Here is a 25,284-nt window from a genome sequence, read left to right as displayed (position 1 = left end):
TTCTTTAATCATCCCCTCCCTTGTGTATGACTGCTCGTGTAAGGTTAATGTCTGCTATCTAGCGCCCGGCTGAGCTATCAGCACAAAAACACACAAAACAACGTCTAATTCCTGTGACTGCCAGTGCGGCGCCGTGCGCTATTAGATCGCTTTCCTGTCCAAAGTCTGGGTGGTTAGTGGTGTCCGCTACAGTGGCACAGCACGCACTCTTGTGCATATAAGTTACCTTTTCTGTTAGTCTGATACACCTATTGTGGTGTCGAGTGCAAGAGGTCTACACGAACTCTAATCCTGTGTCCTGGGATAGAGTTCTGTGATTCCTTGCTTGCGCTCTTTGTGTGGTACCGCGGGCCTGTGACGCAACAGGGTTCGCTAACCTTCATACAGGGTGAAGTTAACCCATGTGTGTACTGCCAGATAGTCCGTTATTACTCAGCAGCAGGTTCCATCTCTGCACAGTGGACCCCGGGCTGCGAACGCACATCATACGTTCTGTCTAATTTTTTGGTGTGTTCCGCTAGCCCTAACATTACACTAGCGCCACGGTCTGGCTAGTAATGATGGACAAACAGCAATCCTTGCTGTACATCCAGCAGCTGGAGGGTAGGTTGGTGGCTCTCGAGTGCCAACCTCAGCTGTGGATGATACCACAGTAGCTGTTCAGGCTGCTAGCGTGGCTGCAGCTACTTTGTCCACTGCCACCCCTGTTCTGACCATATCTCACCTCCCGCTGCCAGATAAATTTTCTGGTGATAGCAAATCTTGTAGGGGATTCGTGAGCCAGTGCTCTATACACCTCAAGCTCCTGGCTGCATGTTTCCCCACAGAGCAGGCAAAGGTGGGATTCATTTGGTCTCTCCTGTCAGACAGGGTGTTGGAATGAGCTACGATGCCGTGGCGATCATGTGGTGCAGAGTGCTTCCTGAGCACTCTGAAACAGGTCTTTTTAGGACCTCGTGTGTTAGGAGTCGAGTTCCTGCTGCTGCACAGGGGGAATCTCGAGCCGTGTCTGCTGCGGTCTCCCATTCTACATCAGCCGCAGTGGAGCCTGCTCAGCGGAGACGTCGGTCCCAGTGTCTCGCTCAGTCTGATACTGTGCAAAGGGTTACTGCTGCCTTTCCAGGCTCTGCTGTTGTAGCCTGCACTGGTCAGCGGCGAGCAGGCTTTTCTGGGACTAAGTCCTGCTTTGCACACACTGAGCATGCTCAAGGTAAGACCTCTCATTGTAGGTCAGGGTTCACATGCTCAGGTACTGCAACAGCTAATATTGATCCTGGTCCTGAAGTTGCTCAGGTACTGTAGCAACTTCCATTGGTTCCCTAGGAAGGTCCTGAAGCTGCTGCAGCTATAAAAGGTTTGCATGGCCGCACAACCATGTGCTAGTATCACCTCATGTCATGAGCTTGTTAATTGTGGTCGCGCCTGTGTGTGTTCAGGGACCCGGCTGAAATAAGCCCCTAGAATACCAGCACCTCCGGTGAGGAGTGTTTGTGTGCTTTTCTGAGTGCGTGACCACTGACTGCCTCCAGCTCAGCAGTTAGCTGTGTTCCCCTGTGACGCTAACAGGACACAGCATCTTATTTCTAGCGACTCTGTGGAGTTAACAGAGTTAGCTTATACCACCATATAGCGCCACCATTTGCAAGCAGCAGGTTTCCCTCCTGCACGGTGGACCCCGGGTTGCGAACGCACTTATTTATACATATATATATATATATACTCGGTGCGTTCCGCCAACCCTAACATTGTGTCACCCATGATTCGGCGTTCCAACTGTTGGCATTGACTCAGGGCTTGTCCTTGGTCAGCCAATTTGCAGTCCACTTCCGCACCTTAGCGTCTGAGCTGGAGTGGTCGGATAAAGCCCTTATCCCTATATTTTGGAGGGGGCTGGCTGACCATGAGAAGGACGCTTTGTCCACTAGGAAGATTCCCGCCACCCTGGAGGAGCTAATAGCTATATCCACTCATATTGACCTCCGTTTTACCGAGCCGAGGTGTGAGCCCAGTGTAGGCAGAGGTTTCGGCTGGCTCCCACCTTCGCCAAACCTTTGGAATCTCCGGTCCAAGCACCTGAGGCACATGAGGCCATGGAAGTGTTGCGAGCGGGATCTAAGTTCCGGTTGCTGCTACGGAAGTACCCGCAGATCTTTTCTCTCTCCCCAAACAATATTGGTCCTATGCCGACGTGTTCTCCAAAAGGGCTGTGGAGAGCCTTCCACCTCACCGCCCCTATGACTGTCCTATTGACCTTCTGCCTGGTGCTGAGCCTCCCCGGGGTCGAGTCTATCCTTATCTCTCCCAGAGATGGAGGCAATGTCACAGTACATCTTGGAAAATCTGGCAGGAGGATTTATGTTGTGAATTCTGTGGTCAAGCTCCCTCCTGTGGTCATGAGTGGTACTGCGGCTTCTGAGTTTCCTTCCTCAGGTGACGAGGTTAAGTCGTTAGGTGCTGCTCTATTTAACTCCACCTAGTTCTTTGTTCCTGGCCTCCAGTCAATGTTCCAGTATTGGTCTTGCTCTCTCCTGGATCGTTCTTGTGGCCTGTCTTCACTGCATAAGCTAAGTTCTGCTTGTGTTACTTTTGTTTGCTATTTTTTCTGTCCAGTTTGCTATATTGCTTTTTCTTGCTTGCTGGATGCTCTGGGACGCAGAGGGAGCACCTCCGTACCGTTAGTCGGTGCGGAGGGTCTTTTTGCGCCCTCTGCGTGGTTGTTTGTAGGTTTTTGTGCTGACCGCAAAGCTATCTTTCCTATCCTCGGTCTATTCAGTAAGTCGGGCCTCACTTTGCTAAAATCTATTTCATCTCTGTGTTTGTATTTTCATCTTTACTCACAGTCATTATATGTGGGGGGCTGCCTTTTCCTTTGGGGAATTTCTCTGAGGCAAGGTAGGCTTATTTTTCTATCTTCAGGGCTAGCTAGTTTCTCAGGCTGTGCCCGAGGCGCCTAGGTCTGGTCAGGAGCGCTCCACGGCTACCTCTAGTGTGGTGTGATAGGATTAGGGATTGCGGTCAGCAGAGTTCCCACGTCTCAGAGCTCATCCTATGTTATTAGTAACTATCAGGTCACTTTGTGTGCTCTTAACCACCAGGTCTGTTGTGGTTCTGAATCACCTGTTCATAACAGTACTGGAGGCCAAAGTACTAATGCTTCTTAATAGAGGGAAAAGAGAAGTTCTGAGACCATTTTTTTTTCTCTGCACTGTGTTTTGTCTTTCTTTTCCCCTAGACATTTGGGTGGTTCAGGACACAGGTGTAGTGATGGACATTAAAGGTCTGTCTTCTTGTGTGGATCATCTCACTGCAAGAGATATATTGTCAGAAGTTTAGGAAATGGTCTGTGCTCACGCAATGGAATGAATGTGCGCTGGCAGCGATTTTCAGAAAGGGTCTCTCTGAAGCCCTTAAGGATGTCATGGTGGGATTTCCTATGCCCGCTGGTCTGAATGAGTCTATGTGTTTGGCCATTAAGATCGATCGACGCTTGCGTGAGCGTAAAACTGTGCACCATTTGGCGGTATTATCTGAGAATAAACCTGAGCCTATGCAATGTGATAGGACTTTGACCAGAGCTGAACGGCAAGAACACAGACGTCGGAATGGGCTGTGTTTTTACTGTGGTGATTCCACTCATGCTATCTCCGATTGTCCTAAGCGCACTAAGCGGTTCGCTAGGTCTGCCACCATTGGTACGGTACAGTCGAAATTTCTTTTGTCCATTACTTTGATCTGCTCTTTGTCATCCTATTCTGTCATGGCATTTGTGGATTCAGGCGCTGCCCTGAATTTGATGGACTTGGAGTTTGCTAGGCGCTGTGGGTTTTTCTTGGAGCCCTTGCAGTATCCTATTCCATTGAGAGGAATTTGTGCTACGCCTTTGGCCAAGAATAAGCCTCAGTACTGGACCCAACTGACCATGTGCATGGCTCCTGTGCATCAGGAGGATATTCGCTTTTTGGTGTTGCATAATCTGCATGATGTGGTCGTGTTGGGGTTGCCATGGCTACAAGTCCATAACCCAGTATTGGATTTGAAATCTATGTCTGTGTCCAGCTGGGGTTGTCAGGGGGTACATGGTGATGTTCCATTTCTGTCTATTTCATCATCCACCCCTTCTGAGGTCCCAGAGTTCTTGTCAGATTACCGGGATGTATTTGATGAGCCCAAGTCCAGTGCCTTACCTCCGCATAGGGATTGCGATTGTGCTATCGATTTGATTCCTGGTAGTAAGTTTCCTAAAGGTCGACTGTTTAATTTATCTGTGCCTGAGCATGCCGCTATGCGGAGTTACGTAAAGGAATCCTTGGAGAAGGGTCATATTCGCCTGTCGTCGTCGCCATTGGGAGCAGGGTTCTTTTTTGTGGCCAAGAAGGATGGTTCGCTGAGACCTTGTATTGATTACCGCCTTCTAAATAAAATCACAGTCAAATTTCAGTACCCCTTGCCGCTGCTGTCTGATTTGTTTGCTCGGATTAAGGGGGCTTGTTGGTTCACCAAGATAGATCTTCGTGGTGCGTATAATCTTGTGCGTATTAAGCAGGGCGATGAATGGAAAACGGCATTTAATACGCCCGAGGGCCATTTTGAGTACCTGGTTATGCCATTCGGGATTTCTAATGCTCCATCAGTATTTCAGTCCTTTATGCATGACATCTTCCGAGAGTACCTGGATAAATTCCTGATTGTATACTTGGATGATATTTTGGTCTTCTCGGATGATTGGGAGTCTCATGTGAAGCAGGTTAGAATGGTGTTCCAGGTCCTGCGTGCGAATTCTTTGTTTGTGAAGGGGTCAAAGTGTCTCTTTGGTGTTCAGAAGGTTTCATTTTTGGGTTTCATTTTTTCCCCTTCTACTATCGAGATGGACCGTGTTAGAGTTCAGGCCATTTATGATTGGACTCAGCCGACATCTCTGAAGAGTCAGCAAAAGTTCCTGGGCTTTGCTAATTTTTATCGTCGCTTCATCAATAATTTTTCTAGTATTGCTAAACCGTTGACTGATTTAACCAAGAAGGGTGCTGATGTGGTCAATTGGTCTTCTGCTGCTGTGGAAGCTTTTCAGGAGTTGAAGCGTTGTTTTTCTTCTGCCCCTGTGTTGTGCCAACCAGATGTTTCTCTCCCGTTCCAGGTCGAGGTTGATGCTTCTGAGATTGGAGCAGGGGCTGTTTTGTCGCAAAGAAGTTCTGATGGCTCGGTGATGAAACCATGTGCCTTCTTTTTCAGGAAGTTTTCGCCTGCTGAGCATAATTATGATGTTGGCAATCGAGAGTTGCTTGCCATGAAGTGGGCATTCGAGGAGTGGCGTCATTGGCTTGAAGGATCTAAGCATCGCGTGGTGGTCTTGACTGATCTCAAGAACTTGACGTATCTCGAGTCTGCCAAACGGTTGAATCCTAGACAGGCTCGTTGGTCGCTGTTTTTCTCCCGTTTTGACTTTGTGGTTTCGTACCTTCCGGGCTCTAAAAATGTGAAGGCGGATGCCCTGTCTAGGAGTTTTGTGCCCGACTCTCCGGGTTTGCCTGAGCCGGCGGGTATTCTCAAAGAGGGGGTAATTTTGTCTGCCATCTCCCCTGATTTGCGGCGGGTGCTGCAAAAATTTCAGGCTAATAGACCTGACCGTTGCCCAGTGGAGAAACTTTTTGTCCCTGATAAATGGACAAGTAGAGTTATCTCTGAGGTTCATTGTTCAGTGTTGGCTGGTCATCCTAAAATCTTTGGTACCAGAGATTTGGTGGCTAGATCCTTTTGGTGGCCGTCTCTGTCGCGGAATGTGCGTTCGTTTGTGCAGTCCTGTGGGATTTGTGCTCGGGCTAAGCCCTGCTGTTCTCGTGCCAGTGGGTTGCTTTTGCCCTTGCCGGTCCCGAAGAGGCCCTGGACACATATCTCTATGGATTTTATTTCGGATCTCCCCGTCTCTCAAAAGATGTCGGTCATTTGGGTGGTTTGTGATCGCTTCTCTAAGATGGTCCATTTGGTACCCTTGTCTAAATTGCCTTCCTCCTCTGATTTGGTGCCATTGTTTTTCCAGCATGTGGTTCGTTTACATGGTATTCCGGAGAACATCGTTTCTGACAGAGGTTCCCAGTTTGTTTTGAGGTTTTGGCGAGCCTTTTGTGCTGGGATGGGCATTGATTTGTCTTTTTCCTCGGCTTTCCATCCTCAGACAAATGGCCAAACTGAACGAACCAATCAGACCTTGGAAACATATCTGAGATGTTTTGTTTCTGCTGATCAGGATGATTGGGTGTCCTTTTTGCCTTTGGCTGAGTTCGCCCTTAAGAATCAGGCCAGCTCGGCTACTTTGGTTTCACCGTTTTTCTGCAATTCTGGTTTCCATCCTTGTTTCTCTTCAGGGCAGGTTGAGTCTTCAGACTGTCCTGGTGTGGATACTGTGGTGGATAGGTTGCAGCAGATTTGGACTCATGTAGTGGACAATTTGACATTGTCCCAGGAGAAGGCTCAACGTTTCGCTAACCGCAGGCGCTGTGTGGGTCCCCGACTTCGTGTTGGGGATTTGGTTTGGTTGTCGTCTCGTTATATTCCTATGAAAGTTTCCTCTCCTAAGTTTAAGCCTCGTTTCATTGGTCCGTATAGGATTTCTGTGGTTCTTAATCCTGTGTCTTTTCGTTTGACCCTTCCAGCTTCTTTTTCCATCCATAATGTATTCCATAGGTCATTGTTGCGGAGATATGTGGCACCTGTGGTTCCATCCGTTGATCCTCCTGCCCCGGTTTTGGTTGAGGGGGAGTTGGAGTATATAGTGGAGAAGATTTTGGATTCTCGTATTTCGAGACGGAAAATCCAGTACCTGGTTAAGTGGAAGGGCTATGGTCAGGAGGATAATTCCTGGGTCTTTGCCTCTGATGTTCATGCTGCCGATCTGGTTCGTGCCTTTCATTTGGCTCATCCTGGTCGGCCTGGGGGCTCTGGTGAGGGTTCGGTGACCCCTCCTCAAGGGGGGTACTGTTGTGAATTCTGTGGTCAAGCTCCCTCCTGTGGTCATGAGTGGTACTGCGGCTTCTGAGTTTCCTTCCTCAGGTGACGAGGTTAAGTCGTTAGGTGCTGCTCTATTTAACTCCACCTAGTTCTTTGTTCCTGGCCTCCAGTCAATGTTCCAGTATTGGTCTTGCTCTCTCCTGGATCGTTCTTGTGGCCTGTCTTCACTGCATAAGCTAAGTTCTGCTTGTGTTACTTTTGTTTGCTATTTTTTCTGTCCAGTTTGCTATATTGCTTTTTCTTGCTTGCTGGAAGCTCTGGGACGCAGAGGGAGCACCTCCGTACCGTTAGTCGGTGCGGAGGGTCTTTTTGCACCCTCTGTGTGGTTGTTTGTAGGTTTTTGTGCTGACCGCAAAGCTATCTTTCCTATCCTCGGTCTATTCAGTAAGTCGGGCCTCACTTTGCTAAAATCTATTTCATCTCTGTGTTTGTATTTTCATCTTTACTCACAGTCATTATATGTGGGGGGCTGCCTTTTCCTTTGGGGGATTTCTCTGAGGCAAGGTAGGCTTATTTTTCTATCTTCAGGGCTAGCTAGTTTCTCAGGCTGTGCCCGAGGCGCCTAGGTCTGGTCAGGAGCGCTCCACGGCTACCTCTAGTGTGGTGTGATAGGATTAGGGATTGCGGTCAGCAGAGTTCCCACGTCTCAGAGCTCGTCCTATGTTATTAGTAACTATCAGGTCACTTTGTGTGCTCTTAACCACCAGGTCTGTTGTGGTTCTGAATCACCTGTTCATAACAGATTTATTAGTTAGGAAGTCAGTGTCACCTGCAGGGGCTGGGTTCTTCTTCATGCAGAAGAAGAGCGGGGAACTACATCCATGTATAGACTACAGGGGTCTTAACGTCATCATCGTTAAGGATAAATATCCACTGCCCCTGATATCTGAGCTCTTTGATAGGCTTCGGGGAGCAAGGGTATTTACTAAACTAGATCTGCGGGGTGCTTACAACCTGATTCGTATCCGTGAGGGGGGGCGAATGAAAGACGGCTTTTAACACCAGGGATGGGCACTGTGAATACCTAGTGATGCCTTTTTGGCTCTGTAATGCCCCAGCCATTTTCCAAGACTTTGTAAACGATATCTTCCGGGATATGCTCTCCACCTTGGTTGTAGTCTATCTGGATGATATTCTCATCTACTCTCCAGATATTGACTCCCACCGGAGAGATGTTTGCAGAGTCTTTGACCTCTTACAAGCAAATTCCCTGTACGCCAAGTTGGAGAAATGTGTGTTTGAGCTTTAGTCCTTACCTCTCCTGGGATATATCATCTACGCCCAGGCTGTGATGGACTGGCAAGAACCCCATTCTCTTAAAGCGGTGCAGCGCTTTATGAGGTTCATTAACTATTATCGCCAGTTCATCCCTCATTTCTCAACTGTGGTAGCTCCCTTGGTAGCCCTCACCAAGAAGGGAGCAAATCCCAAATTGTGGTCTGAGGAGGTCTCTAAGGCCTTCACTTCTATTAAGTCTCATTTTGCTAGCGCTCCCATCTTACATCGCCCCGATGTTGATAAGCCATTTAAAATGGAGATGGATGCCTCATCTGTTGGTGCTGGAGCAGTCCTCTTCCAAAAGGATGCTCAAAGTCGGAAGCATCCCTGCTTCTTCTATTCCAAGACCTTCATACCAGCGGAGAGGAATTATTCCATCAGGGACAGGGAGTTGCTAGCAATGAAGTTGGCTTTCTCTGAGTGGAGACACCTTTTGGAGGGGGCTCGCTTTCCCTTCCAAGTATTCACAGACCACAAAAACTTGGTCTACTTACAGACAGCCAAGCGGCTAAATTCTCGCCAGGCCAGATGGTCCCTGTTCTTCTCCCAGTTCCATTTCACCCCCCATTTTTTCTCCAAGGAGAAGAATATTCGTGCCAATGCTCTCTCTCGCTCCGTTGTATCATCTGAGAAGGAGGAAGAGGAGCTTCTGCTTATTGCTTACCTCTGCTTATGGTTCGGATGGATTTTGTGGTGGGCTTACCCAAGTCACGTAGTCTGCACCATTATTTGGGTGATCACCGACCATTTTTCCAAAATGGTGCACTTGGTGCCTCTTTCACGGCTACCTTCTGCACGGGCTCTGGCAGCGTTGTTTATTAAGCATATCTTTCGCCTACACTGTATGCCAAACAAAATTGTCAGTGACCCAAAATTGTGTCTCGATTCTGGAGAGAGCTTTGTTGTCTACTCAGCATTGAGTTGAATCTCTCTTCAGCATATCATACCGAGACGAATGGGTTGGTAGAGAGGGCCAAGAAGACTCTGGTCACATATCTGTGACATTTTGTTTCAGCCAGGCAGGATGACTGGGCATCCTTGCTACCATGGGCAGAGTTTGCGCTAAACAATGCTGTAGCCAATTCCACAGGGCAGACCCCATTCCTCCTTAATTACGGCTCGCATCTGCAGGTTCCTGTGCCTATGCCCGCATCTTCTTCTGACTCCAGGGTGGCAGACTGGGCTGTGGAGGCACGGGACGCTTGGGACTGCACTCAGGATGCCATCCGGGCCTCCAAACAGAGAATGAGGTCCTCCGCTGATGCACATCGGCGCCCCTCTCTGACCTTTGCTCCTGGCAACTTAGTGTGGCTCTCCGTCCATAACATCAGGCTGCAAGTTGAGTCCACTAAGTTTGCACCTCGCTACTTGGGTCCATTCAAGGTCCTCGAACAGGTTAATCCTGTGGTCTGCCGTCTGGCCCTTCCTCCATGCCTTGGTATCACCGACACCTTTCATGTGTCCCTCTTAAAGCCCGTACACATGTCCCGGTTTTCCGAGTAATCTGCCGGGTCATCAGGTTTGTCTACGGACGATTATGAGGTGAATGCTATCTTGGGGTGTAAGGTGGGACGTGGTAAAAAATTTTATTTGGTGGATTGGAATGGTTATTGCCCAGAGGACAGGTCCTGGGAGCCTGATGAGTACATTCGAGCTGCGCAGCTCATTGCTGCCTTCGAGCATAGCGAGGCCCAAGGAGGGGGGCCCTAGGAGGGGGGTAATGATCAGCAGCGGGCCGGTCTTTCTGGGACAAAGTCCTGCTTTTCTCATACTGAGCATGCCCACGGGATGACCTCCCGTTGGAGGTCGAGATTTATATGCTCAGGTTCTGTTGCGGCACCTATTGGTCCATCTGGAAGGTCTTGCAGCACTGCCGCTATAAAAGGTTTGCATGGCCGCTCGGCCATGCGCTAGTGTACATTTGAAAACGTGTGTGTTGATGAGTGCAAATCGTTCTTTAATCATCCCCTCCCTTGTGTATGACTGCTCGTGTAAGGTTAATGTCTGCTATCTAGCGCCCGGCTGAGCTATGAGTACAAAAACACACGAAACAGCGTCTAATTGCAGTGACTGCAAGTGCGGCGCCATGCGCTATTACAGCACTTTCCTGTCCCAAGTCTGGGTGGTTAGTGGCATCCGCCAGAGTGGCACAGCACGCACTCTTGTGCATATAAGTTACCTTTTCTGTTACTCTGATACCCCTTATTGTGGTATCGAGCACAAGAAGTCTACACGAACTCTAATCCTGTGTCCTGGGTTAGAGTTCTGTGATTCCTTGCTTGCGCTCTTTGTGCGGTACCACGGCCCTGGGATGCAACAGGGTTCGCTTTCTTCATACAGGTTGAAGTTAACCAATGTGTGTATCCACATTGTACCACCATATAGTTCGTCATTACTGAGCAGCAGGTTCCATCTCTGCACGGTGGACCCTGGGCTGCGAATGCACCTCATACGTTCTCTCTAATTTTTTGGTGCGTTTCGCTAGCCCTAACACTATGTTTGTGAAACTACCCTGAAGGAGAGCAAGTAGTACATTTTAAGTACAATTTAATTAAATGTTATACTAGATATGAAATATGAAATAAAAGCATTACATTAAATTCTAACTTAACTACAACATTGTGGTTGTAATGTGCAACATAATTACCGTATATACTCGAGTATAAGCCGAGATTTTCAGCCCAAATTTTAGGGCTGAAAGTGCCCCCCTCGGCTTATACTCGAGTCACGGTAGCGGTGGGGTCGGCGGGTGAGGGGGTGAGGGCGCTGGGGTATACTTACCTAGTCCCAGCGATCCTCGCGCTGTCCCTGCCGTCCCACGGGCTTCGGCGCTGCAGCTTCTTCCTCTCTTCAGCGGTCACGTGGGACCGCTCATTACAGAAATGAATAAGCGGCTCCACCTCCCATAGGGGTGGAGCCGCTTATTCATTTCTCTAATCAGCGGTGCCGGTGACCGCTGATAGAGGAAGAAGCTGCAGCGCCGAAGACAGGAGGGGACAGCGCGAGGATCGCCAGGACTAGGTGAGTATAGCATATTCACCTGTCCTCGTTCCAGCCGCCGAGCGTCGCTCCATCTTCCCGGCCGGCGCCTCCATCTTCCCGGCGTCTGCGCTCTGACTGTTCAGGCAGAGGGCGCGATGACGCATATAGTGTGCGCGGCGCCCTCTGCCTGATCAGTCAGAGCAGAGACGCCGGGAAGATGGAGGCGCCGGAACGAGACGCCGGGAGCTGCAATCAAGGGAGGTGAGTATGTGTTTTTTTTTTTTTATTGCAGCAGTAGCAGCGGCAGCACAGATTAATGTGGAGCATCTATGGGGACAGTGAACGGTGCAGAGCACCGTATATGGCACATCTATGGGGCACAGTGAACGGTGCAGAGCACCGTATAAGGCACAGCTAGGGGGCACAATGAACGGTGCAGAGCACTGTATAAGGCACAGCTAGGGGGCACAGTGAACGGTGCAGAGCACCGTATAAGGCACAGCTAGGGGGCACAGTGAACGGTGCAGAGCACCGTATATGGCACAGCTAGGGGGCACAGTGAACGGTGCAGAGCACTGTATATGGCACAGCTAGGGGGCACAATGAACGGTGCAGACCACTGTATATGGCACAGCTAGGGGGCACAGTGAACGGTGCAGAGCACTGTATATGGCACAGCTAGGGGGCACAGTGAACGGTGCAGAGCACTGTATATGGCACAGCTAGGGGGCACAATGAACGGTGCAGAGCACCGTATATGGCACAGCTAGGGGGCACAATGAACGGTGCAGAGCACCGTATAAGGCACAGCTAGGGGGCACAATGAACGGTGCAGAGCACCGTATATGGCACAGCTAGGGGGCACAGTGAACGGTGCAGAGCACTGTATATGGCACAGCTAGGGGGCACAGTGAACGGTGCAGAGCACTGTATATGGCACAGCTAGGGGGCACAATGAACGGTGCAGAGCACCGTATATGGCACAGCTAGGGGGCACAATGAACGGTGCAGAGCACCGTATATGGCACAGCTAGGGGGCACAATGAACGGTGCAGAGCACCGTATAAGGCACAGCTAGGGGGCACAATGAACGGTGCAGAGCACCGTATAAGGCACAGCTAGGGGGCACAATGAACGGTGCAGAGCACCGTATAAGGCACAGCTAGGGGGCACAGTGAACGGTGCAGAGCACCGTATATGGCACAGCTAGGGGGCACAGTGAACGGTGCAGAGCACTGTATATGGCACAGCTAGGGGGCACAGTGAACGGTGCAGAGCACTGTATATGGCACAGCTAGGGGGCACAATGAACGGTGCAGAGCACCGTATATGGCACAGCTAGGGGGCACAGTGAACGGTGCAGAGCACTATATGGGGCACAGCTAGGGGGCACAATGAACGGTGCAGAGCACTATATGGGGCACAGCTAGGGGGCACAGTGAACGGTGCAGAGCACTGTATATGGCACAGCTAGGGGGCACAATGAACGGTGCAGAGCACCGTATATGGCACAGCTAGGGGGCACAATGAACGGTGCAGAGCACCGTATAAGGCACAGCTAGGGGGCACAATGAACGGTGCAGAGCACCGTATAAGGCACAGCTAGGGGGCACAATGAACGGTGCAGAGCACTGTATATGGCACAGCTAGGGGGCACAGTGAACGGTGCAGAGCACTGTATATGGCACAGCTAGGGGGCACAATGAACGGTGCAGAGCACTGTATATGGCACAGCTAGGGGGCACAATGAACGGTGCAGAGCACGGTATATGGCACAGCTATGGGGCACAGTGAACGGTGCAGAGCACTGTATATGGCACAGCTAGGGGGCACAGTGAACGATGCAGAGCACTATATGGGGCACAGCTATGGGGAAATATGAATGGTGTAGAGCACTATATGGCACAGCTATGGGGAAATAATGATCTATTTTTATTTTTGAAATTCACCGGTAAATGCTGCATTTTCACCCTAGGCTTATACTCGAGTCAATAAGTTTTCCCAGTTTTTTGTGGCAAAATTAGGGGGGTCGGCTTATACTCGGGTCGGCTTATACTCGAGTATATACGGTATATTTCAATTTTGTAATGTGAAGCAAATTTCACTATGCAACAACAGTATTGGAAACTCTTTCTTGTGTCCTGCTTTAATATGTTCTGTGCTATTTTTTAAGGCTAATTTTACATTAAGTTGTGTATTATTACGCAATTTGCATGCACTGATGATGTGCACAAATTGAAATAAAACAGATTACTACATTAGTCGCTGTGTAGTGTCTGCAATGGTGGTGTTGTTGTTGTTGTTATTTTCAATCTTATTAATAACCAATAAGGCACTGGCGCCTTTGGGAAATAGGATGCACAGAATATCAGATTTGTGCTGAGAAATCAAATATTAATAAATATTCTCAAATTCTCCTCTGCAGTTTTCCTGGCAAAGCTCTGTACATACAAATATAGTCCGTTCATGGGCTCGAGTTTTATAGCAAGAGCCATAAACTGAATAAAATTACAAACTAATTTCCTTATTTACTAATTGATAACTATTTAAGTGAATAAATTACAGTAAGCTGTCCAGTGTGGTCACCTATACTGGAACATTATCATAGAATTATTTATGTTTGTGAAACAATAATGAATTGGTATTGATTATAAATTCCAATACAACGTTAAACCTTTAAACTAAAAATTACAAATAAAAGCTTAAACAATAAAGTGAATTGTAAATTACCCATTGTATTACATTACTGCATTACTACAGTTACTGCTCTCCAAAACTCAAAATTTTAACCAATACATTTAGTAAATAAACCCCAAAATAGCGGAAGATAGACAAGTTAAAGAATATCTGTCCTTATAAACAAAATTAGTGGAAAAGCATAGTTGCTCATGCACAGCCAGACCAATCCTAAACAAATCTATCTAGTTAGAAAAAATGGAACAGCACTAAAAGTTAAAGGGGTGCAAAGTCTCCCAGCAATCAATCCATACTTGCCAACATATACAGTAGTAGTGAAAAACAGAAGGCAGCATTCCAAAAAGTAGTTTCAAAATAAGGTGGACTTTATTAGATCCGCATTGCGTTTTTTACTACTATCTATCTAACTATCTATCTACTAGATGGTGGCCCGATTCTAACGCATCGGGTATTCTAGAATATGCATGTCCCCGTAGTATATTGCCCAGTCACGTAGTATATTGCACAGCCCACGTAGTATATTGCTATGGGCAGCTATAGGGCAGCACGGTGGCGGTGGCGCAGTGGTTAGCACAGCAGCCTTGCAGTGCTGGAGTCCTGGGTTCAAACCCCACCAAGGACAACATCTGCAAAGAGTTTGCATGTTCTCTCCGTGTTTGCGTGGGTTTCCTCCGGGTACTCCGGTTTCCTCCCACATTCCAAAGACATACTGATAGGGAATTTAGATTTGGAGCCCCAGCGGGGACAGTGATGACAATGTGTGCAAACTGTAAAGCGCTGCGGAATATGTTAGCGCTATATAAAAAAATAAAGATTATTTATTGCCCAGTCACGTAGTATATTGCCCAGCCACGTAGTATATTGCCCAGCCACGTAGTATATTGCCCAGTCACGTAGTATATTGCCCAGTGATATAGTATATTGCCCAGCCACATAGTATATTGTCCAGCCATGTAGTATATTGCCCAGCCACGTAGTATATTGCCCAGTTACGTAGTATATTGCCCAGTCACGTAGTATATTGCCCAGTGACATAGTATATTGCCCAGCCACGTAGTATATTGCCCAGCCACGTAGTATATTGCCCTGTGACGTAGTATATTGCCCAGCCACGTAGTATATTGCCCAGCCACGTAGTATATTGCCCAGCCACGTAGTATATTGCCCAGCCACATAGTATATTGCCCAGTGACATAGTATATTGCCCAGCCACGTAGTATATTGCACAGCCACGTAGTATATTGCCCAGTCACGTAGTATATTGCCCAGCCACGTAGTATATTGCCCAGTCACGTAGTATATTGCCCAGCCACGTAGTATATTGCCCAGTCACGTAGTATATTGCTCAGCCACGTAGTATATTGCCCAGTCACGTAGTATATTGTCCAGTCACGTAGTATATTGCCCAGCCACGTAGTATATTGGCCAGTCACGTAGTATATTGCCCTGCCACATAGTATATAGCAGAGGCACGTAGTACGGTATATTGCTCAGTCACGTAGTATATTGCCCAGCCACATAGTTTATAGCAGAGCCATGTAGCATATTGCCCAGTTACGTAGTATATTGCCCAGTTACGGAGTATATTGTCCAGCCACATAGTATATTGCCCAGCCACATAGTATATTGCCCAGCGCAGAGCCACGTAGTATAGAGACGTTAAAAAAAATAAACATATACTCACCTTCTGAAGGCCCGTTGGAAGTCCTGCTATATTTACCATCCGCCGCCTTTGCCGCTCCTCGACACACTCCCGGGACCGCTCCATTGCAAGCGGCAAGGTCCTTGTCATGCAGGACCTGCCGTGACGTCGCGGTCACATGACCTTGTAGCAGTCACATGACCGTCGCGTCACGGCAGGTCCTTTTCGAGCAGGCGCACAGGACTTGTGATGACGTCACAGTCACATGACCGTGATGTCATGGCAGGTCCTTCTGCCACATCATCCGTGCGACCGGAACGTGCTGGTTGCATCGCGAGGAGCGGGAAAGGCGGCGTAGGTGACTATATAATAATTTTTTATTTTTTTTATTATTTTTGACATACAATGTTTTTACTATTGGCGCTGCATAGGCTGCGTCAATAGTAAAAAACTTGGTCACACAGGGTTAATAGCAGTGGTAACGGACTGCATTACACCGCGGCATAACGCGGTCCATTACCGCTGCCATTAACCCTGTGTGAGGGCAGACTGGAGGGGTGTATGCGGGTGCCAGGCAGTGAGTGCAGGGAGTAAGGAGCTGCCATTTTCTTCCGGACTGTGCACATCGCTGATTGGTCGCGGCAGCCATGACAGGCAGCTGCCGCGACCAATCAGCGAACTAATAACCGTCATAGACAGACAGACAGACTGACAGAAGGACAGACGGAAGTACCCCTTAGACAATTATATAGTAGATCTATCATCAACCATATATCTATTGTCTTCCTCAGATCTCTTTATCTATGTAGCTTTCTCCTCTCATTACCACATACCATCTCTTTAGCTCAGGGACAAAGCACGGAAGCTACTGAGCATATTGGTCCACCTCTGAAGACCAAGATTCCAGTCAAAGAAGAAAGAGCAAGGATCTCTTTTAGAGGTGAAAAATGTATTGTATAAAAAAAATCCAGTTCCATGGATTAAAATCTTCTTTATTAGTCAACAATTTCAGTCAGGTAGCAAAGTTAAAAGCATGTCAAAATAAAGACATGACTGGGTGTTCAAAGACCAACCCAGCTGTTGACGTGCTTTTGGTGATTCATAATTAAGGGTGGAATTACCAGAAACGCATCAAGAGCTGCGGTTGGTCTCTGACTGCCCAATCATGGAGTGTGCATATGACTATGTTTTTAACTTTACTACCTGACTGAAATAATTCACTAAAAAAACTTTTATTCTGTGGAGCTGGATTTTCCTTATTCTGCTTTTAATGTGTCCAGGCAAAGACGTTTCCGTGCTGCGGAACACTTGAGACTTAGGTGATGGAGAGCTGGTTTTTTTCAACTTTATACAAAAGTATACATACTTTTAATTTTCATATATAATGCAAATATGCTTGTTTTCATACGCTCTATTGAGTTTCAAATAATACCTTTCATGGGACAACTCCAAGAGACCTTTGTCTATTAGCCGCAATAGAGAGATGTTAAAGACCAACACTTGCTCTGGAAGATCTGACTTATCAATCTATTACATAGCAACCTATTAATTTGAAATATCAGAAAATAATACTATATTTGTACTGCAATATGATAAACATATATATAACTTTGTACATACAATACATTTCAATACACAATTTACTGCAATGCAATAAACAAAATATAAATAAACATAGACAATCATTTGTCTAACATTACTATCAACTTTCTAAAAATGTCTATAAAGCAAATAATACAGTATATGCACCTTTTGATTCAATCTATTATATGACCCTAAGGTTATTTTTTCACAGATAGTACCCTTCAAAATTATCTAGTAATATTAATGTTATTTTGTCACTTTTTGATTTTGCAGTCATAGTAGGAGTAAATGCTGTGTACACTATACTACTTTGAACACTTTACTACACTATGCAGTATATATACTATATGTGTAGATTTCTTAGTGCTCTATTATTTAAATCCAAAGGAAAAAGAAACGGCATCACTCACCAGTCTTGAAGGCAGGTAATACTTTATTGGTGCATATTCTTCACGGCTCAGGGGTGCATATTTACACAGACCTGTTGAAGCGCTCGAGTAGCGCGAAACGGCCGTCGTTTTACCTGCACACTTCTCTGTAAATATGCACCCCCGAGCCGTGAAGAATATGCACCAATAAAGTATTACCTGCCATCAAGACTGGTGAGTGCTGCCGTTTCTTTTTCCTTTGGATTCCTGCATGTTGAACTTTCTCGGCAACAGCACCCGAAGTCTTGTTTGTTCGGCCGCAATCCATGCTTGTTAGGTCCGGTGTGTCGGCTAGCTGGCGCCCTGGAGGTGCGGTCAGCTGTATCTCGATTGTATGTCTATTATTTAAATGACAACTTGTAAAATTTGTGTAGAACTTTTTTAAATTCCAGTGTCCCGGCGAATTCTAATTATTTGTGATTTGATATGCACAAATCAGAAATAAAATATCCACTTCAATTCTACGACAATTAGTTTCCTTACACACCCATGTTACCAGTCAAATGTGACATCCTTACTGTACATGTCATACCAATACAATGCCCTGTTGCAAGTGCTGGCTTTTTGAACATGTACTGTATCTACTTAGCATTTCTTATTGTATCATTGTTGGGAAAGGGGTTGAATTCTGCTAAATAGGAAAAATATAGACATTAATCTGTGCATGTCTGTTTTTGAACACCTGTTTACTGGACAAATTTGACAACTGTACATCCTACATCTATATTGTGGCCTGCTGTGACATTTTACTTTCTGGATGTGTACCTAAATACTTAACATTTCTTGTTTTGTCCTTTACGGTAAGCTTTGAATACCTGAGGTTTAAAAGCTTACTAAAAGTTAATTATAGTTATGTACAAAATGTATGGTAAAGAAAAAATGGCAATAGCAAGGGCAACTGAAGGGCTAGTATAAAATAAAAAAAACTATGGTTAACAATGTGGAAGTCACTAGCAGCATCAGAGGCACCATCACCAGCACCAGCTTTCCAGGCATTAGCACTACCAAAGGCAGGTCACAACTGGCCTTCTTTGCTTTCTGGAAGCTTAACAGTGGAGAGGAAGAGAAGATTGTTATGGAATATATTAATCATCACTCATTTCAGTCACAGCAGGATACTTTGAAGCAAATGGTGACATCATAAGTTTGGGTCAATGATCTGCACAGAGCAGTCTTACTGATCACAAATAACTAAGAGGGATAATTTTTGGACTGCTTTTTTTTAAACGCTACTACTTTGATATTAAGATGGTGTTTGTTTTAAAGGATAAGCATGAAACAGGTTGTAAAAATCCCAGATGACACTAGAGTTTTCCACAAATTCTTTCATGACAATTAGAGCATTTTATGTGTTGCAAATTGATTTGCTGCAAATCTAGTTTAAAAAATAATTATAACTGAGCCAAAGGAATTGAAATTTCAAAAGATTTTCAAAATCTATGGTTACTATTGCTTCAATTTAAAAAAAAATAATGCTATAAGTAAAGATAAGAAACTTTGTGACATCTTATTAGAGAACTATGCTTTTTTCTCACTTATCAAACACTTCTATTCTGAATTCAGTGCTCAAATCTATCTCACTGAACTCAAGAGATGAGCAAATCTTTTAAAGATCAAATTTGCCCCATTCATCAAATTTTCCTATAAAATTTGATTTGCAAAAAATACACTTGCTCAATTACTGCAAAGCTTCTAATTGAATGGAAAAGATGTGCATAACATTCTAAGACCTCCCAGTACTGTATTAAACCTCATTTGAGCTCTTTACTGAAAATGCAAAATGAGGTCCAAGTGATATTAAACATCTGTCCTTGTTAGCATTGCATGAAGAATAAAAGAAATATGTTATGGTGCTAAACTACAGTATATCGCTGATCAATCAATTCAAATTCACACTGACTCTGAAAGTTCAGCACCTCCCTATCACTTAAAGGGAAACTGCCACCCCGTTTTTTCAATATGAGATAAAAATACTGTTACTGCCGAAATACCTTACTAAAGTCGCCGTTTTTGCCTGTCAATCACGCTGGTCTGGTCAAATGGGCGTGGTTAAATCCCTGTTTCTCCCCCCGCTCCTCGGCGTGTCTGACATAAATTCGATCTGTGAATAGCACAGATCGCGCTCTTTTTTGGCAGTTGCGCAGTGCATTCTGCTCTTGCGCCTGCGCATTATGCTTTGCCCAACTGTGGGCACAGCATACAGCACATCACCTCGCATGCGACTTTAGTACGGTATATCAGCAGTATAAGTGGGGAATCAGGGGACAAAAAATGCACTATTGTAAAGCACAGCTTAGGCCCTATTTAACGGTATTTTTATCTCATATTGAAAAAACGAGGTGACAGGTTCCCTTTAAATATTGGTATTATTATCCACATTTATTTTCAATGTTTTTCAGCACAGCAGTAATATACCATCAGATTTAGGGTTTTATATCCCCTATCTGCAGTGATGGGCCATGAGGTCAGACCTATTATCCCAAGGTTGTAAAATCTTAAAATGGTGTCTGGTTTTCTTACCCTAATCTTTTGTTTTAAAGCAATGGCACTTTGAATTCTACCTCTATTATCAGACATAATGTTTCTATCTGACCATTTATGAGGTACTTCAGGGGATTCATTCCTCTAGAAGTTTAAAGAAGACCACGGTTATTGCAGATGGATTTTTTTAGTGGATTTCATTTCTTTTTTTTTCTTTTTCATCATAACAAATTACATCGAAATTAAATGGGTTTTCCAGGATGTTTATTTGTACTCACTGATAAGATTGCACTTCTTCTACACTCCAGCACTTATCACATGACCACTCATATTTGATTTGCCTTCATGCAGTCAAGTGCTAGCTGTTTTCTTTTCACTTTTCTCAATGGTCTGTTGAGAGCTATGGAAGGGAAAGCAGGCTGCACATCATCTCTAGTATGCAAACCACATATTAACATGACAAGCATGGTGACTGTACAAACAGCGGGATCTTAGCGTACATTACCTATGGTTAGGATTTCATATGTTGCAGTCCTTGCTAAATAGTTATACAAATGTCCTAGACAACCCCTTGAAGGTTTCAAATCATTATATTTCTAATATCGGTTCCCTGCTTGTTTTAGAATCATTAATAACAATTACCAAAATGTCACAATGCTTTATTAACTGTGCCTATGTTAAAATACTTTGTAGGTTTGTTCCAGACAATCTCTCTGCTGAGATGTTTTGTATCAAAGATCTGTATCAAGGTTCTTATCTGCATGCTTTGTGCGCATAAAGTAGTCACCTACACGGCGATCATCATTTTTGACAGGTTCACAAAGGACATTAGTTCATCTGTTAAGGAGAAATATTTTCAACCAAAATATCCCCTAAGGAGCATCGGATGTTCAGTGCACCTGGATACCTTACCAAAGTGAATGGTGCTCTTCTTCCCTGTCATCTGCTTCTGTAAAGAGCTCATGAGCATTGTCCCTATTCTCTCCAGATGGATCAACAATTTCTGAGTCAGTGTCCATCCCTTCTTGTTTAGATCTGTCAAGAAATAAATTAAAAGAGTAGGCTCGTATCTCATTTAGCCCACATCACAAAACAAAAAGGTTTAGAATATGTTAAAATAGTTAATAAATAGTACATAATACATTACATGGGCATGGGCTCAGTTTCTATAGTTATTCAAAGGGAATTTAACAGTGAATGAATATCATATGACAAATAGCAATTTTTCATGTTCAGAAGCTAGAGAAAGATTCATATTCAGAAATTAAGTTTGATTGCCCATTGCAAAATTTGTAATCCAGACCCCCCTTTTTCACACTGCATTTATAATACAGGTGCCGTCATACTACCCAAAGGGGTTTTGAGTGCATCTGCCATGTCACTTCTAGACTGCCTAATCTATGCCCCTAGCAATAATTCACATGTAGGTCCAAGTGAGTAGTTCATAAATCTATCTAACAATTTGGAGATAACTAGAGCAGGAGTTTAGAAAAACATGTGGAGGCAGAGATGCATCAAGGGTTTCTGGCACCTGGGGCAAGAATTCAGTTTGGCGCCCCCCTCCAGGACATATGCGATTGGTCATGTAGCCATGAGCTCCTCTACCTAATACTCTCAATGATCAGTGAAAAACTGAGAGAGGCAGGAAGAGAAGCTCGTTGTCACAGGACCATAAGTATCAAAGTCGCATATAAGTGAAGTGTCCATGTGATGACTATTGGAACCTGCAGAGCTGAATCCTGACATCGCAGGCTTCTGAATTTTCACAACTATTGCACTGCACACTTTTAGGATTCTCCCTTGCCGGTGGACCATCATATCAGCACAAGCATGTGATTTGTATACTTCTGACCACATTCCGACTAGTCATGCCTGGCCTCGCTCAGTTCATTTTCATTGACTGAGGCCACAAATGTCTAGCCAGCATGTGACCGCATATGTGTAAGTCGCCGGCAAGAGAGAATTCTAACATCGTGCACAGCGCACTGTGAGAACTCAGAAGACTGCAGTCACAAACAATGACTGCAGACTCACTACAAACCTAGACATTCCCTTTAATGCTCCAAGCGTAAATAAAAACATGAGAATTAGTTAGTATCACAAATAACATTTACATCCAGGTACCTTATAGATGACGTCGCCTCTGGAGTCGTTCTTCTTTTCATCATCTTGTCCAGACCCCATGATGAGTTTTCTCATCCACAGCCGTCTCTGCAGACTTCCATCTTCTCCGCTCTTTTGCAGAAAATCTCCACATGATGCCCTTAAAGATACAAGTGTCCTTATAATGCTCCTGAATAAAAAATTGCCCTCACTATATTGTCTTCACAAAATATGTCCCCCACACTGTCCCTCTTATGGTACATGCTCTTTACACTGACCTCTCTTTTCCATACAGGCGCCCCTCTTCACACTATCTGTTCATACTGTATCCCCCCTATAGGGCCCAGTATTAATACTGTACTCTCTCATCACACTCCCCTTACTTGGTAAACTGTCCCCTCCTGGCTGTGCCCTTACACTGTTCCCCCATGCTATGCATGCACACATCCCATCACCCTCACTCCCCATACTCTGTCCACATTTTTCACATTGCTATTTATACTGTGTCCACATACATTCCCCCGTTCACTCACCATACTGTCTGCACCCATCCCCCCATACTGTTTCTCCATACACGCCCCCCATTCACCTGTACTGCTTCCTCATACATGCCCCCCTTCCCCCATACTGTTTCCTCATACATGCCCCCATTCTACTGTACTCTTTCCTCATACATGCCCCCCATTCCCCAGTACTGTTTCTGATATGGAAATTTGGGTTGGATAAATCTACCCGTGTGTGCTGCGGCCGCTCCCAATTATTTCTGAGCCCTTAAAGAATGAGTCTGACACGTGGTGACAGCTTGACATTCAATCAAAGACTGGCCATTTATTTCCTGATACATAGTTTTTATAATAACATATAGCAAGGAGTGGTTTAGGCGGTTAGTTAATTAACATACAATTCAGTTATTGGTTATCTGATATATATGGAATATTGTGATTAATGTGCATATGACTGCTGATTATGCAACTAAAATGTAGCTCTCGGTATGTAGAGCAAAGTTGAGGCATCTGACCAGGACTCAGTTGAGACAACTCATCAGCACTTAATACATCTGGAGTTCTTCTGCTTTTTGGGTGGAAAACACCGAACAGTCTGTCTGGCTTATATTAGTTTATGTCAGCCATTTAAAGCAATTGATTATAAAGTAGCTAAGTAGATAGATATATATATTTGCTTTGTGTAAGTATATGTGATTTAAAGGAATATATATATGATTTAAAGGCGTATACATGCAAGTGAGATCTACATGATATACATATTTCTATCACAAGCCCCCCTTAGATATCACTTGCCCTAAGCCTAGCCTCCTGTCCCAAAGCGCTGCAACTCTTTTGTGCTGCCGGCGATCCGACGCAAACCTAGTGTCTACGCCCTACACCGTACAGTCTTTCACAATGAGCGATCAGGAGTTCTGTCCCTAAACGGGGGTAGAAACATGCATGGTCTCATATTGGCGACTCTGTGCGATCAGTTCCACATATTCGTCGTCATCAGGATTGGAGGAGCCATCAGGTGGGTGAATCTGAATTCGGATAGGTTCATCCAGGAGGAGATGCGGCATCAGGTTTGTTGTTTCCTTTACTGTCTTTTCCATCATCCTGCGGATACAAGGGATTACGCAGCAACCAGAAATTATCACAAGAACAAAAATAACAAGTATGGCTGCCCCAATCTGTGCTAGCATCCTTTGCCACCCACTCATCCACCCAAAGTACTGGTCCCAAGGATCTTTCACTCCTGAATTCTGTTTCAATTCCTCAGACAGCTCAGTGAGTTTCTGTATTGCCACTGTGACTTTACCATTGGGGCCAGTATTGTCTGGGATGTAGGTGCAACAGGTGTCTTTGATCATTTAACAAAAACACCCCCTTTTTCGGCTAGTATCATGTCTAAGGCCATTCTATTCTGGAATGCCATGATGGAAGTGGGGCTCAACTGGTCTGCCAGACCTTTCAGAGCATCTCGGGTGTAGTTAACAAATCTCTGCTGGTTGTAATACACATAATTTATCCAATCAACATTTTTGTTCACAGTTATTATTGGCAATAATGATTCAAATCCTGCCTTAACCTGGTCTCTGGCCTTGAATTCATCAGGTACCCCCCTGGGTACACCTATGGTGTCTATATAAACATGTGGATCGAAGCTGCCTTTTGGAGAACTTGCCCTTTTCGTCCTGTTCTTTGCAGTACTGGGTGTGAACTCATGGGTGTAGGGAAAAAGGTGGAAGGGCATCAGAACTTTTGCCAGAGCACATTGGCCTACCCAAACACCTTCCAGTCTACTACGGATTTTCATGTCACCACAGATCCAGTATATGTCACCCAGGGAAACCACATGATTAACTAGGTTGTCAGTGATGGTACTGTATTCTGAGCAGAACCCCTCGGTGAAGTTTTTTACATCCCTGCCAGTCCCTGTGCGTGTATAACAGGTGTAATTACCAGGGTATATTGTTATTCCAGTCCCTGAGGGTGTGTCTTTAGTCATGAGTGGGTATTTAGACTTCCAATCTTCACAGGATGCGGAATGAGATGAGTTAGTGTATATGCTGAGAAAACAGGCCCGCTGGGATTCTGGGATGTCGAGTGGCACTGTGCCCAGGTGGGGTCTGGCTCCGGCACATGCATAACAGCCACTCCCATTATGTTGTTGGGCTGTGTATCTTACCCATTCCAGCCAGTAATTAGTTTCAGAAAACCCAGTCTCTACTGCTAAAGTCTCCTCATAGGTTGGGTCTGTCAGTACCATTACATTACTAGGGATCTCCTGAGTCACATTGGGCTTGTCAGCTGCATTTGCCAGTTTGAATTTTCCTGTGTACTGTACTGGGGGTTTGCGCTCACCACTTGGGGGTGTGCTGCTCATTATATAAGTACCGGCGTCACCTGGGGAGGGGTTTTCAATGCTAAGTATGAGTCTATTACATTCTCCTCTGGTGATGCACCCCTTCCTGAAAGCCTGCTTTGTAAGGCGCATACGGTCAATTAGTGATTTGCCATCTTTATCTTTCTTGTTTAGGGCTAATGAGGGTTTGTATCCCCAACTCTCACCAGTGTTCCAGGCCGCTGCTCCCCAATATTC

General features: G+C 45.5%; 1 protein-coding gene across 3 annotated transcripts in view; it reads left to right on the top strand.

Moving 5' to 3' along the window:
* LOC138670800 (reticulon-4 receptor-like) overlaps positions 1-25,284 on the top strand; it is a 427,694-nt gene that overhangs the window by 136,446 nt on the left and 265,964 nt on the right. Inside the window, exon 2 of one of the 3 annotated variants that reach the window (XM_069758472.1) lies at positions 16,448-16,538. The exons of the other annotated variants lie outside the window; for them this stretch is intronic. The gene's annotated coding sequence lies outside the window, so the exon portion shown is untranslated. The remainder of the gene's footprint in view (positions 1-16,447; positions 16,539-25,284) is intronic. 3 annotated transcript variants of the gene reach the window in all.

The sequence above is a fragment of the Ranitomeya imitator genome, chromosome 1, assembly GCF_032444005.1.
Source record: "Ranitomeya imitator isolate aRanImi1 chromosome 1, aRanImi1.pri, whole genome shotgun sequence".
NCBI lineage: Eukaryota > Metazoa > Chordata > Amphibia > Anura > Dendrobatidae > Ranitomeya > Ranitomeya imitator.
This window is presented reverse-complemented; position numbering and strand designations above follow the sequence as displayed.